Source organism: Macrobrachium nipponense, chromosome 22, assembly GCF_015104395.2.
Source record: "Macrobrachium nipponense isolate FS-2020 chromosome 22, ASM1510439v2, whole genome shotgun sequence".
Taxonomy (NCBI): Eukaryota; Metazoa; Arthropoda; class Malacostraca; order Decapoda; family Palaemonidae; genus Macrobrachium; species Macrobrachium nipponense.
Genome location: NC_087213.1, coordinates 38,418,137 through 38,431,951, shown reverse-complemented (window position 1 = coordinate 38,431,951; position 13,815 = coordinate 38,418,137). Strand labels below are relative to the sequence as shown.

The following is a 13,815-nucleotide window of genomic DNA, read 5'->3' as shown; positions in this document are numbered from 1 at the left end:
TGGACTGTGTCGGGGTCAGATGTGACTTTTCGGAGTTGACTAAAAGTCCCAGGGACTTTGCTAAGGCTAAAGTTGACTGAAGGTCCTTCAGACATTTTCCTTTCGACGACGCTCTGATCAACCAATCGCCGAGGTATAGGGATATTCTGATCCCTGAAGAATGTAACCACCTCGCTACATTCTTCATTATTACGGTAAAGACCATCGGGGCCGAGCTGAGACCGAAACAAAGGGCTCTGAATTGCCATACTCTGTTTCCTAAGACGAATCTCAGGTACTTCCTTGAAAGAGGGTGGATGGGGACGTGAAAGTACGCGTCTTGCAGGTCTAGGGACACCATCCAGTCGCCAGGTCTCAAGGCTCCTAGCACTGACTGAGACGTCTCCATCTTGAACTTGCTTTTTTCTACAAAAAGATTGAGCCTGCTTACATCCAGGACTGGGCGCCAACCCGACGACTGCTTCGGTACCAGGAAAATCCTGTTGTAGAAGCCTGGTGACCCCAGGTCCACGACTTGCTCCACCGCTCTTTTTTCGATCATCTGATCTAAAAGATCGAAAAGGATGCGTTTCTTCTCTCCCTGATAAGACGGGGAAAGGTCTCTGGGAGTTGATGTTAGAGGAGGAGGATGCAAAAAGGGGATCTTGTACCCTTGCTCTACGATCTTGAGAGTCCAAGGGTCCGCCCCTCTCTGTCTCCATGCATCCGCAAAAAACTTCAGTCTGGCCCCGACTGGCGTCTGAAGGACATGTTCTTCATTTGGTTGACTTAGGTTTAAAGGATGCTCTTCCTCTTGAAAGTCCTCTCCCTCGAGGAGCTGCTCTCGAGGGAGGAGCTCCGCGAAAGGGTTTAACTTTCTTCGGAGGTCTCACAAACGATGATGTAGAAAGAACTGCTGGACGCCTCGAGGACTGTGCTAAAAGGTTCCTGGGGTCGCCTTCTCCTGCCAAACTAGTCGCTAGATCTTCTTTTACCATCGTCTGGGGGAAGAGATGGTCCGAAAGAGGAGAAAAGAGCAATTCCGCTTTCTGAGCGGGAGTAACCGACTTTGCGGTGAAATTACAAAGAAGAGCTCTTTTCTCAAGGAAAGCTGTTCCAAAGTGCGAAACTAGCTCTTCCGAACCATCCCTGATGGCCTTGTCCATACATGACAACACACTGGACAGCTCCCCCAGACTGAGAGAGTCAGGGCTTCTAGATTGAAGGTCCAGAACTCCCAAGCACCAGTCCAAGAAGTTGAAGACTCCCAACGTGAGCAGCAGTCCTTTCAAGTGGTGGTCCGTCTCCGAAGGAGTCCAGGACACCTTTGCAGCTGATAAGAGGGACCTCCTCTGGGCGTCCACTAAGCTGGAGAAGTCCCCAAGTGCAGACGAAGGAACCTTCACACCCACGTCTTCCTTGGTCTCATACCAAACGCCTCCTTTCCCGGCGAGTCTAGAGGGAGGAAGGGCGAAAGTCGTCTTGCCCTGATCCTTCCTTCGAGTCATGAAGTCCTGGAGCTTCTTGAAAGCCCTCTTGGTTGAAAGAGAAGTCTTCATTTCAACAAACTCCGGTGTCTTGAATGACTTGGAAGACGAAAGTTGCGAGGGAGGAGACCTAGGAGCTGCCGGCTGAAACTTGTCCCCGAAGGACGAACGTAACAGCCGCACAAGAACCTTATAGTCCGAGACAGACGAAACCAAAGGAGGTTCCTCTTCCACTGAGCTCGCTGTACTACTATGTTCCCCTTCTCCTCTAAGAGGAACCGGTGATCGTCCATCCGGAGAGGGCGTACGTCCAGCAGGTCTAGGCTTAAACAAAAACTTCCGCTGCTTAGAAGTTGACGCTTCAGGCACGGACTCGTCCTTACGATGATCCTTAACACTTGCAGAAGGAAGAACGTCTTGGGCGCATCGAGCGTCCTGTGAAACGACGGAGGCTGCCTTACTTCTAACTGAAGATATCTTATGCTTCTTGATAGCACTACTTCTAAGAAACTCCTTATGGGGAGACACGTCTCTCCGAGCGTCCACACGAGCGTCCTGACGAGAGGCCTCAAAAGCGTCCCGCTTCTCGTGAAAAGCGTCCTGCTTAGCATGGAAAGCGTCCTGCTTAGAACGGAAAGCGTCCTGCCGAGCGTCCTCAAAAGCGTCCTGCTTCCCGTAGAAAGCGTCCTGACGAAAGCGAAAATCGTCCTGCTGAGTGCAAGCTATATTAGGAGAACGAGATCGGCGATGATCCGAAGGCGGGGAAAGAGACGAACGAGGAGAGAGAGAAGGAGACTGCTTCGTCCTCTTGACGGGCAGCCTGACGTCCTTTCTCCGCTTAGGCTCGACTGCTGCTGGGCGAGTCCTCTGAGCCATAAGGGTAGAAATCTGGTCCTGAAGGGACAAAAGAATATTCTTCGTAGGTGACAAACTAGAAGGGGCAGGACTGAACTTGTGAGAAGGCGAGGGGCGAGGGGACGCCTCCTTCCTTCTCACAGGTACAGCTACCTGCTTCTCAGGGATACACGCCTGTGCGCGCAACCCAGCGTCCTCGTCGGAAGAGATTTTACCTCTCTTCTGAGGAGGAAAAGCGTCATAAGCGTCCTCCGAAGAAAGCGGCGATGCAGGACGTGAAGCGTCCTCAACACGAAATGTCCTTTTCAGCGGACGAGAGTCTCTCCGAGCGCTCCACCCCTTGCGCGGGGAGGACGCTTCGGAGGACGAAAAACAGTCCTTAAGGATGCGCACCCGTGCGCGCTCCTTGACAGCCTGGGACTTTGCAACAAGGCCTGCCGAAGGGACGCCAGATCGGTGGGGAGCCCCCGTAACCCTCTTGCGGCTTTCGACATACCCTCTCCCTGAGTCCTGGGAGTCCGATAGAGGTCTCAGCCTAGAGGCATTATGGGGCCGATCTGACGCCCCCTCCACAACACTAGGGGCACGATCACAAACTTTCACAGGGCCAGTTTCCAAGGCCAACACTTTAGATTCAAGAGTGCGCAGAGACTCGAGAATCAGAGAAAGGGCATTACCTTCTCCAGACACATTCCTTACCTTTTGTAGAACTGCTCCTGGAGGAAGCCCTCCTGACTCTATCACGCTCCAATTTACGCCGATAGGTCTCATACATCTTCCATCCATCATTGGTCAAATCCTTGCATTCATTGCACCGATCATCAACCAAACAAACATGCCCCCTGCATTCCATACAAACTGTGTGAGGATCAACTGAAGGTTTAAGAAGCCTCACCTTACATTCACTCCTCAAACACACTCTGAAACTCCCTGTACTTGATCCTGACATCATGTACACAGAAAAGCCAATCCAAATTCAAAAAACAGTCCACTATTACGCGTGCCAATCCAACAATCCAGAGTCGATAACCAAAAGTCAATCCAGATATTTAGAAGCGAGATACTCCAAAAATCCTAGACGGAGGTACTGCAAACAGTTGTTTACAGCACCGGCGACAGAAAAAATATGAATAGAAAATGGGAATGGTTCCTGATATCCGCCTCCCAGCGGTGGGAATGGGTACTACCACCTGGCCGCCCACTGCGTGTGCCGCGAGTTTTGAAATTCTGTCGGACGTCAGAAAATACAGCTATATATATATCTGACAGGTAAGTTTCATGAACAAACTAAACTGTTCCAGGTGGTTTCATGATCTTCTGAAACACAGAATGCACAAATTGGTTCATTTCTACATTTGTTTCTAGCATGTTCATATTTAGAGCAGTTTGTGCATTAAAGAGGCTTTGGTACATGGGGTAATACCTCTCTTCTCTGGCCTTCTATTTTAATATTAGGTGGAAGAGTCTGCCCTTCAAATTTAATTTTAGCTATTCTCAATCTTTTTCCATGATGTTTTTTATTTGGGATTTCATTTACTTATACATTTTCAATATTGGGATATCTAATTTTTAATGAGTTCAATAACAATGTCTCATCTGGTAGGCCATCACAATCATTATTGGGTGGTAACATTACTGTTCCCTCCATACTGTTCAATTTGTCATGTCTTTTGACAGAGACATTTATCACATTCATATTATTAGGCATTTGGTAATTTTCTGATCGAAGTTTTGAGGTAGTTTCCACTATCCATTCTTTTCTTGTTATAAATCTAACTGTCATTTCTTTGGTCTGGTACTGAGCTAATAAAATATTCTCAAATTTAGCAGCGGTCAGCTCGGTTTCTGTTTTAAAAACCAAGTATCTTGGCCAAGTGCCATATCCAAATAATGAGTCAAAGTGTACTAATGTAGGATCTGCTCTGTATTTAGATCATCTATTTCGAAAACTGTTAATATTTTCACTTTTATCGTTTATTACTGGAGGAATTTCCTTTTAAGGCATTGAGTGTGGTTCCATAGTTATTATGTTTGATGTGGGTATGGATCTGGAATCATCATTTACTTCTTTATTTACACTTTCCTAAGCCAGTTCCAAGTCTGATCCAGGATGGCAACAATGGGGGTTAATGTACTATCATCCATAGATATGAGTACTGTATTATTTCAGCCAGGTACTCCTACGTCCACCATATTCCTAAGTAAAACGCAGTCCAACAAGGGAGGGATGTGTTATGCAACTTTAAGTGGCCACCCCTAGAGGTTACAACCTGGTTATACACATGGCTCCCAGAGCTTGAGGCCTCATCAGTCCGTCGAAATCTGACCCAGCTCGGGGGGCCATGTTTGACATAAGACTTTCCCCTCGCTCGGGCATGTCAGGTACTCGAATTCTACGGGTGGAGAGACATGTCAGTCCTCTTCACCCTCCATCAAATTAGAGGAGCAGTCAGAGCCGTAAACCAATGTAGGTCCAAGGTTGTCTAATGGTCACTCCTGATAGGGGAAGAAGTTAAGGGGGCTGGCCGGCTAATGCCATTCTTTAAGGACAGGACTTTGATATTCATACCACTTAACCCTTAGATGCCGAAGGGGCATAATAAAAATTGTCTCCTGTATGCCAAGGGGGTCTCGGAGTGAGCGGCGAAGCGGAAAAAATAATTTTTTCAAAAAATCACAGCACGCTTAGTTTTCAAGAATAAGAGTTCATTTTTGGCTCCTTTTTTTGTCATTGCCTGAAGTTTAGTATGCAACCATCAGAAATGAAAAAAAATATCATTATCATATATAAATAATGCAATATATGATAGTGCAAAAAAAAATTTCATATATAATTGTATTCAAATCGCGCTGTGAGCAAAACGGTTAAAGCTAACGAGTTAATTTTTGTTGTTGTATTGTACACTAAATTGCTATCCTTTTGGTATATAAGACATTGTAAAACGGTCAAAGCAACAGAGAGAAAATATTATCACAAAATGATGCATGAATTTGTAACGCTAGGACGTCAAAATTTTTTTTTTTTTTTCAAAAATTCACCATGAATCTAAATATTGTTCTAGAGACTTCCAATTTGTTTAAAAATTAAGATAAATGATTGAATATTACTATACTGTAAGAGTTTAAGCTTACAATTGCAGTTTTCGACCATTTCGGAAGAGTTAAAGTTGACCGAATGTTGAATTTTTTTATATGCAAATATTTCGAAAATGAGAAAAGCTACAACCTTCAATTATTTTTTGTTGTATTCTACATGAAATTGCACACATTTTCATATATAAAACTATGAACGCCTAAAATGAAACGGAGCAAATATTCCGAGAATGCAACGTACGCATTTCAGAGATTTGCGGTGGAGAATCCGCGCGCGGAGGGAAGGAAAGTTTTTTTTAAAATTCACCATAAATCTAAATATTGTGCTAGAGACTTCCCGTTTGTTTCAAAATGAAGATAAATGACTGAATATTACTAGACTGTAAGAGTTTTAGCGCACAATTGCGTTTTTCAACCATTTCAGTAGAGTCAAAGTTGACCGAACGTGGTTTTTTTTTCTATTTATTGTGATTTATATGTGAATATTTCGAAAATGAGAAAAGCTACAACCTTCAATTACTTTTAGTTGTACATATTCTACATGAAATTGCGCACATTTTCATATATAAAACTTTATGTAACGGCTAATTTAAAATGGTGCAAACATTACAATTGCATGTATGATTTTTTCGGAAGAGTTACTGCGCAAACGTAAGGAAAATTTTTTTTTCATAAATTCACCGTAAATCAAAATATTGTGCTGGAGACTTCCAATTTGTTGCAAAATTAAGGTAAATGATTGAATATTACTATAATATAAGAGTTTTAGCTTAAAATTGCGTTTTTCAACCATTTCGGTAGTCAAAGTTGACCGAAGGTTGAAATTTTGGCACTTATCATTATTTATATGAAAATATTTCAAAACTGATAAAAGCTACAACCATGGGTTGTTTTTAGATGTATTGTGCATGAAATTGTGCACATTTCCATATATAAAACTTTATATGGAAAAAGTTTTTTTCATAAATTCACCATAAATCAAATTATTATGCTAGAGTTCCAATTGGTTGCAAAATGAAGGTAAATGATTGAATATTACTAAAATTTAAGAGTTTTAGCTTACAATTGCGTTTTTCAACCATTTCGGTAGAGTCAAAGTTGACCGAAGGTTGAAATTTTGGCACTTATCGTTATTTATATGAAAATATTTCAAAACTGATAAAAGCTACAATCATGAGTATTTTAGTTGTATTCTACATGAAATTGTGCACATTTTCATATATAATACTCCATGTAACGGCTAATTTAAAATGGTGCAAAAATTATGTCAAAGTGACAAAATAATTTCTGAGATGTGTCACTGATACTTTTTAGTGCGATAAGAAAGAAATTCGCGCTTGCGCGCCTGCGTAATGGTTGTAAACAAAACAACACCTTGATCCGTGAACTCCCAGCATCCCCCAAGGCGCGTGATTCAAAAGTTTTCGGCTGGTAGGCTTTAAGTATTTTTCCGCAAATTTTTTAAAAGCTTTTCTATGTCGACGTAAAATACGTCCAATCAGCACCCGACAGACAATTTATCTTGACGTAAAATACGTCCAATCGGCGTTAAAGGGTTAATAAGGTGACTTGGGACATCTCCAAACCGCATATGATTTTTGCCTCTGACCTTCGTTTTTGTGACGCCAGGGCGATTTATCCCAAAAATAACCATCTCCTCCCTTGACATTTAATATTAAGACCTGGGATTACTACCATATATAGACCTGATGTAGACCTCCAATCAAATGAGGAGTTTTTTTTCTAAAAGTCATTTTTTTGCTAGATATGAATTTTTCATTATGGTAAAAAAATAAACCCTATAAATGAGGAAAACAAAATTTATAAAAAAAAAAAAAAAAGACGAAAAAAAAAATTGGAAAAAAGGGCTTCATTTGATTGTTCTATAACGTCTTTCTGAGTTATATACCAAATTCCAATGTTATAGCTTTAAAACTAAGTGAGAAGATAGATTTTGAAGGTCAATAACTATAGTTTTGAGATACTGGCGTTCAAAGTTTTTCTTCGTATTTTTATAACGACAATGTTAATAAATAATGATTATTATGACTGTATATTTCTTTTTTGTGTATTAATAAACCAAAACTATTTTATTTATCATAATTTAATCATAAATGATGATCCCTTTGCTCATATATCGTAGCTTGGGGGCACTGCATCAGGCAAGACGGGGCACTCCTTCCTACGCAACTCTCTCTCTCTCCTTCACTAACTCGGCTTATTACAGCGAATTTTCTTCTTCTGTATGTTACCTAAATGTTTTCCTAGTATTTTCCGTTTTGGCATGATGAAATTCTTGCCGAAACAAAAATAAACAAACGTAAATGCAAGAGAATGTCAAGAGGTGAAATTCAAAGTTGTACTCTCTTTTTACAAAGACAATGTTAATATATCATGATTATTATGAATTTCATATTCCTTTTTGGGTATTAATAAACCAAAACTATGTTATTTATCATAAATTAAGATCCATTTGCTCAAAGATCGTAGCCTTGGGGACAGTGTGACGTGTGCTTCAGGCAAGACATGCGCGTTGACTTACTATGCAACCCTCCCTCTCTCTCTTCACTAACTACGCTAATATCGCATATATCATGATATTCTGTAATCATATTAGAGCAAATTTTCTTCACCTTTATGTTAGCGAGATGTTTTCCTTGTCTTTTCCTCATTGGCATGATGAAATTCTTGCCGAAACATAGATAAGCATATGTAAAAGCAAGCGAATGTCAGAGGTGAAACTCGAACGTGTAGTCTACTTGAAGTCTGTGCTCCTGCTGATCATGGTTGAACTTGATACTCCCCTCTGCGACCCACAGAATCTCTACAGATGCCATTTCTCACAATTTCTTTGACAATAATTATCAAAATTTACGATAACAGAAGAAATATTGCATTTTCTTGTACAGATGAATGGTTTAGGCTTATTGAGTTATGTTTACTAATTACCCTGTAACTATGAAAGTAAGAGGAATGTTGACGAAATATTTTGTATACGTATTTTCAATTGCCATATGAAGCACCATGAATTTTTTCATGACTGCATTTTTCACCCTATACCACCATATATAGGGGTTCCGGCTGGCCCCTTTAAGGATTGAAAATAGGAGAAGGCTCAAAAGTGGACTGAGCTTAGTCTGAATGGTCAGAACTGGCCTGTGTAGCATGGTTAGACCTGCCAGGGTAGGGCACTACTCTGCTACTATAGCCCATTTCATCCTTGCACCACACAAGCCCCACACCACATCAAGGTGGGGCGTGTATCGTGTAGGAAGAAATACAGGCAATCCCCAGCTTACAACAGGGGTTCCGTTCTTGAGACGCGCAGTAAGCCAAAAATCGTTGTAAGCCAGAAAACATAAAAAAAATCCTAAGAAAACCTTAGTTTTAATGCTTTGGGTGTATTAAAAACTAAGTAAACTGCATTTTTATTGCAGTTTTCATTAAAAAAAAAATTCCAAATATTGATTATTCTGCATTTTTGGAGTCATATTTCTTCCATCGGATCGGCATCGTAAGCGTCATAACCTTGGAACATGCGTAGTAGATCTGGAAATAATTTCTGTTGAATATAATTGAAAAGCGTTGTAACCTTGCAATGTTGTAAGCCGAACCCGTCGTAAGCCGGGGAGTGGGGAGTGCCTTACTTCACCAACTTAGATCGTCAACTATAAATCAACAAAGAAAGAATTTCAAATTCCGCTGCTGATCACAACCGTTGTCGTAAACCGGCAGAAAGAAATTGGATTGCTTTGCTCAGTTGTTCCTCTCCTTCCCACAAGTGGGTGGGACTGGTTACATACACCAAAACAAAAGAATCGCTACTGCAATTTACAGATTTTTGGCTGCCAATACTAGAAACTGATAGCTATGTAATTACTTGGTAAGTTACTTATATACAAAAAAATTTTTATATACCAGTGGGACACCCTAAAAACGATAACTCGTGAGGCTTCAAGTTAAACTATCAAAGGGTTAACTAGGTATCTCTGAATTCTCTCCTACATAATTATCTATAATTGCATTTCAAATAGTCTTAAATAAATCTTAAACAGGATGAAACTGAAAGATGTAAGGTGCTATGTGCCAAATGAATTTTTCTTTTACCTTCAATACTTTTGGAGATATATATTAGCATTTGAATGGCTGTTAGAAATGAGCCCGTTTCCAGTAAAACTGATATTTTAAAAAAGAATCTTATATGGGATTAAATCTAAAGAAGTAAGGTTTTATCCCCAAAGAGAATTTTTCTACTATCTTCAATACTTTTAGAGATATTACCATTTGAAGAGCATCAGTGCCTAAGGCAATAATTTATATAGCATTAGATATAAAGTTTTATCTGCCGAAAGAATCTTTCTTTTATCTTCAATACTTTTGGAGATACGTATACGTATTAGCATTTTAATAGCGTTATGGACTAATACAATAATTAAAACAATCTAAATGTGAATTTATGATATTCTAAAATAAAAATTAAAATTAAATCTTATATGGGATGAAATCTAAAGATATAATGTTTTATCTGCTGAAAAGATTTTTCTTTATCTTCAATACTTTTGGAGATATGTATTAGCATTTGAATAGTGTTAGGGACGAGCCACCAGAAATGAGCCCGTTTCCAATAAGACTTCCCTTCGCTTGTAATCACCACACTAAAATATTAAAATGCCACTTTGTTGAAAAATACTTACTTTTGCGGCCCACTATGCCATTAACTACCGCATCAGGAACTTTAGCCTTGATAACCTTGGCCAGCTCCTCATAGCGGCTCCCATAACCTCAGGAATCACTGAAAAGTTCAAAATAGTACACAAAACTGGTGAAATGCTCAATCTCTACTTGTGACTAATAAGCAACCGTACTTTATACCATTCAGTGTTACTTTTACTTCCAACACTTTTTTTTTTAACTAAAAATTAAACTGTTCTTCTATAGAGGACAGCACTGAATTCATCAATACACTAAAGACGCTAGATTGACATCAGAAATGCTTCACAGACAGACGAGTGAATACTCCAAACTAAAGGCTGATGAAATACACTTCCTACACAGTGTATGAAAAGGCAAGCCTACACAGTGTATGAAAAGGCAAGGCCAAAATAGGTAAGGAAAGCATAAGAAAAAGCCATTACCATCTTCTAATACAGGAGTATTGAAGGAAAAGTATTACTATATGCAGTCAAAAGGTTTACAAGAAGTAATGTACAGTACAGTGGCCCCCCGGGTTTTATGCGGTTCACATTTCCGTGGTTTACTTTGTTGCAAATTTTCCACGGGGAACTTTCACTAATTTGTGGATTTTTTTTATTGATCATAGCTCTAAAATTATTACTAATTTGCTTTTTATGTAGAGCAACACTATTTATTTACTAATTACACACACACACACTCTCTCTTTAAGGGTAATGTAAGATGTATTTGAAATGATATTGCTGTGAATATTTCTTATGATAGAGCATATTGTACAATACTAAAATATAAATATTTAAAATATATTTTATTTTCCAGTAAAAAAGTGGAAAATAAAATGAAAATAAGTAGCAAATACTATTTTAAATATTGTAAAAAAAGCTCTATCTTGAAAAGATTTACAGTAATATAATTTCAAATACATCTTACACAGAAAGAGAGAGAGAGAGAGAGAGAGAGAGAGAGAGAGAGAGAGAGAGAGAGAGAATCATATACCTAGTATGCTCAGTCCAGGGCCCAACCTGGAGTTAGCTTATAGATAAATAATATTATTATTATTATCATAAAAATAGTTTAACCAGACCACTGAGCTGAGTTTCAGCTCTCATAGGGCTGGCCCAAAGGATTAAATTAAATGCATGTCTAGGCCAAAGGCCAGGATCTGGGACCAAATAGGTCATGAAGTATAATAAACAATAAATTACAATTAAATAAAAAAAACTGCACAGGGGCAGAGACTTTCATACTAAACTCAAACAGGCAATAAATACATTTACTCACATTTCCATACGTACTTACTAAAAAGGTGTTAAAATTAACCCTTAAACGCCAAAGCAGTAAAATAAAAATTGTCTCCCGTGTGCCGGAGGTGTTTCAGAGTGAGCGCAGAAGCGGAAAAAATATTTTTTTCAAAAAATCACAGTGCGCTTAATTTTGAAGATTAAGAGTTCATTTTTGCATCCTTTTTTTGTCATTGGCTCAAGTTTAGTATGAAACCAACAGAAATGAAAAAATTATCATTATCATATGTAAATAATGCGATATATGATAGTGCAAAAACGAAATTTCATATATAATTGTATTCAAATCGCGCTGTGCCCAAATCGGTTAAAGGTAACAAGTTACTTTTTTTTCGTTGTAATGTACACTAAATTGCGATCATTTTGGTATATAACACATTGTAAACGATAAATGCAACAGAGAAAATATTATCACAAAATGATGCATGAATTCGTAACGCGCAGACGTAAAAAATTTTTTTTTTTAAATTCACCATAAATCTAAATATTGTTATAGAGACTTCGAATTTGTTTCAAGATGAAGTTAAATGATGGAATATTACGATACTGTAAGAGTTTTAGCTTACAATTGCAGTTTTCGACCATTTCGGACGAGTTAAAGTTGACCAAATGTCGAAGTTTTTTTATAATTTTTTTTTTATATGCAAGATTTTGAAAATGAGAAATGCTACAACCTTCAAATATTTTTTGTTGTGTTCTGCATGTTTTTGCGCACATTTTCATATATGAAACTCTATAAAAAGCCTAATATGAAAAGGCACAAATATTAAGAGAATGTGACCTACACATTTCGGAGATTCGCTGCCGAGAATCGGCGCGCGGAGGGAAGAAAATAGTTTTTTCAAAAATTCACCATAAATCTAAATATTGTTCTAGAGACTTCCAATTTATTTTAAAGTAAAAATAAATGCTTGAATATTACTAGACTGTAAGAGCTTTATGTTACAAATGCGTTTTTCGACCATTTCGGTTGAGTCAAAGTTGACCGAACGTAGTTTTTTTCCTATTTATCTTACTTTTTATGCAAATATTTCATAAATGAGAAATGCTACAACTTTCCAAATATTTTTGTATTCTGCAGGTGTTGCACACACTTTTTTTCATATATGAAACTCTATAAAAAGCCTAATATGAAAAGGCACAAATATTAGGAGAATGCGACCTACACATTTCGGAGATTTCGGCCGAGAATCGGCGCACGGAGGGAAGAAAATAGTTTTTTTTTCAAAAATTCACCATAAATCTAAATATTGTTCTAGAGACTTCCAATTTGTTGTAAAGTGAAGATAAATGATTGAATATTACTTACTAAGAAATGTAAAGAGTTTTATGTTACCCAAATGCGTTTGTTTTCGGACCATTTCGGCGGTTTAGTCCAAAGTTTGGACCGAACCATAAGTTTTTTTCACCAATTTATTTTCTTACCCATTTTTTATGACAAAATATTTCCAAAAAATGAGAAATGCTACGAACCTTCAAATATTTTTTTGTTGTATTCTGCATGTTTTTGTTGCACATATTGTTTTTCATATATGGCAAACTCTATTAGCCAAAAAGCCCTAATATGAAAAGGCACCAAATATTAGGAGCAATGAGACCATACGCATTTCGGACGAGGATTTCGGCCGAGATTTCGGCAAACCGGAGCGGGAAGGGAAAGAAAATGTTTTTTTTTCAAAATTTCACCATAAATCTAATAAAATTGTTCTAGGAGACTTCCAATTGTTTGTTTTAAAGTGGAAAATAAAATGCATTGAATATTAACTAGAGCTTTATGTATTAATTTGCTTGCCCAAAAATATCAATATATATATATATATACACAGTAGGGCCTCGTCATTATCGTGGCGGGGGATAGGGCCCAGAACCCCCCCGCTGATAAGTCAAATGACCCGTACGTTTATATGGTTAACCCCCCTTAAAACTTAAAAATTGCTTTTTTTAAACTGTCCATACCTGTTAATAATTCAACCCACCCAAGACCACTATTTCAATGTTTATAACTGCCTACTTTAGTTCAAGCACCAAATATGTCTTCAACTATCACCTTAAACTAAATTCAAGACAGGTTTCAAAGTTATTCTTTCCTATCTTTCAATTTCCCCTTCATCAGATCAGCAAACAAAAGTATAATTACCTAACAATTCCTTTCTAAATTCATGATTTGGCTGCTGCACCAAACTAAAAGTACATAGTATATCTATTTCGTGAATGAACATATATATGACAAAAAAAAAACATGATTTAATGTAATGATTACAGCACCCAACTATAATATTAATGTATAAACAGCAAAATACAGCAATAAAAATCGAAGTTTTTGTCTTTTGTTACGTTTGGAATCAGCTGATGCACGTTTATTACCGAAAGAATTATTTTGGAAAACAATTTAGTTGCTAAAAGAAACT

The 13,815-nt window shown here is 38.2% G+C and overlaps 1 long non-coding RNA gene across 1 annotated transcript in view; it reads right to left on the bottom strand.

Moving 5' to 3' along the window:
• LOC135198602 (uncharacterized) overlaps positions 1–13,815 on the bottom strand; it is a 180,294-nt gene that overhangs the window by 94,748 nt on the left and 71,731 nt on the right. The window contains exon 2 of the long non-coding RNA XR_010310846.1: positions 10,109–10,206. This is a non-coding gene — a long non-coding RNA (uncharacterized LOC135198602). The remainder of the gene's footprint in view (positions 1–10,108; positions 10,207–13,815) is intronic.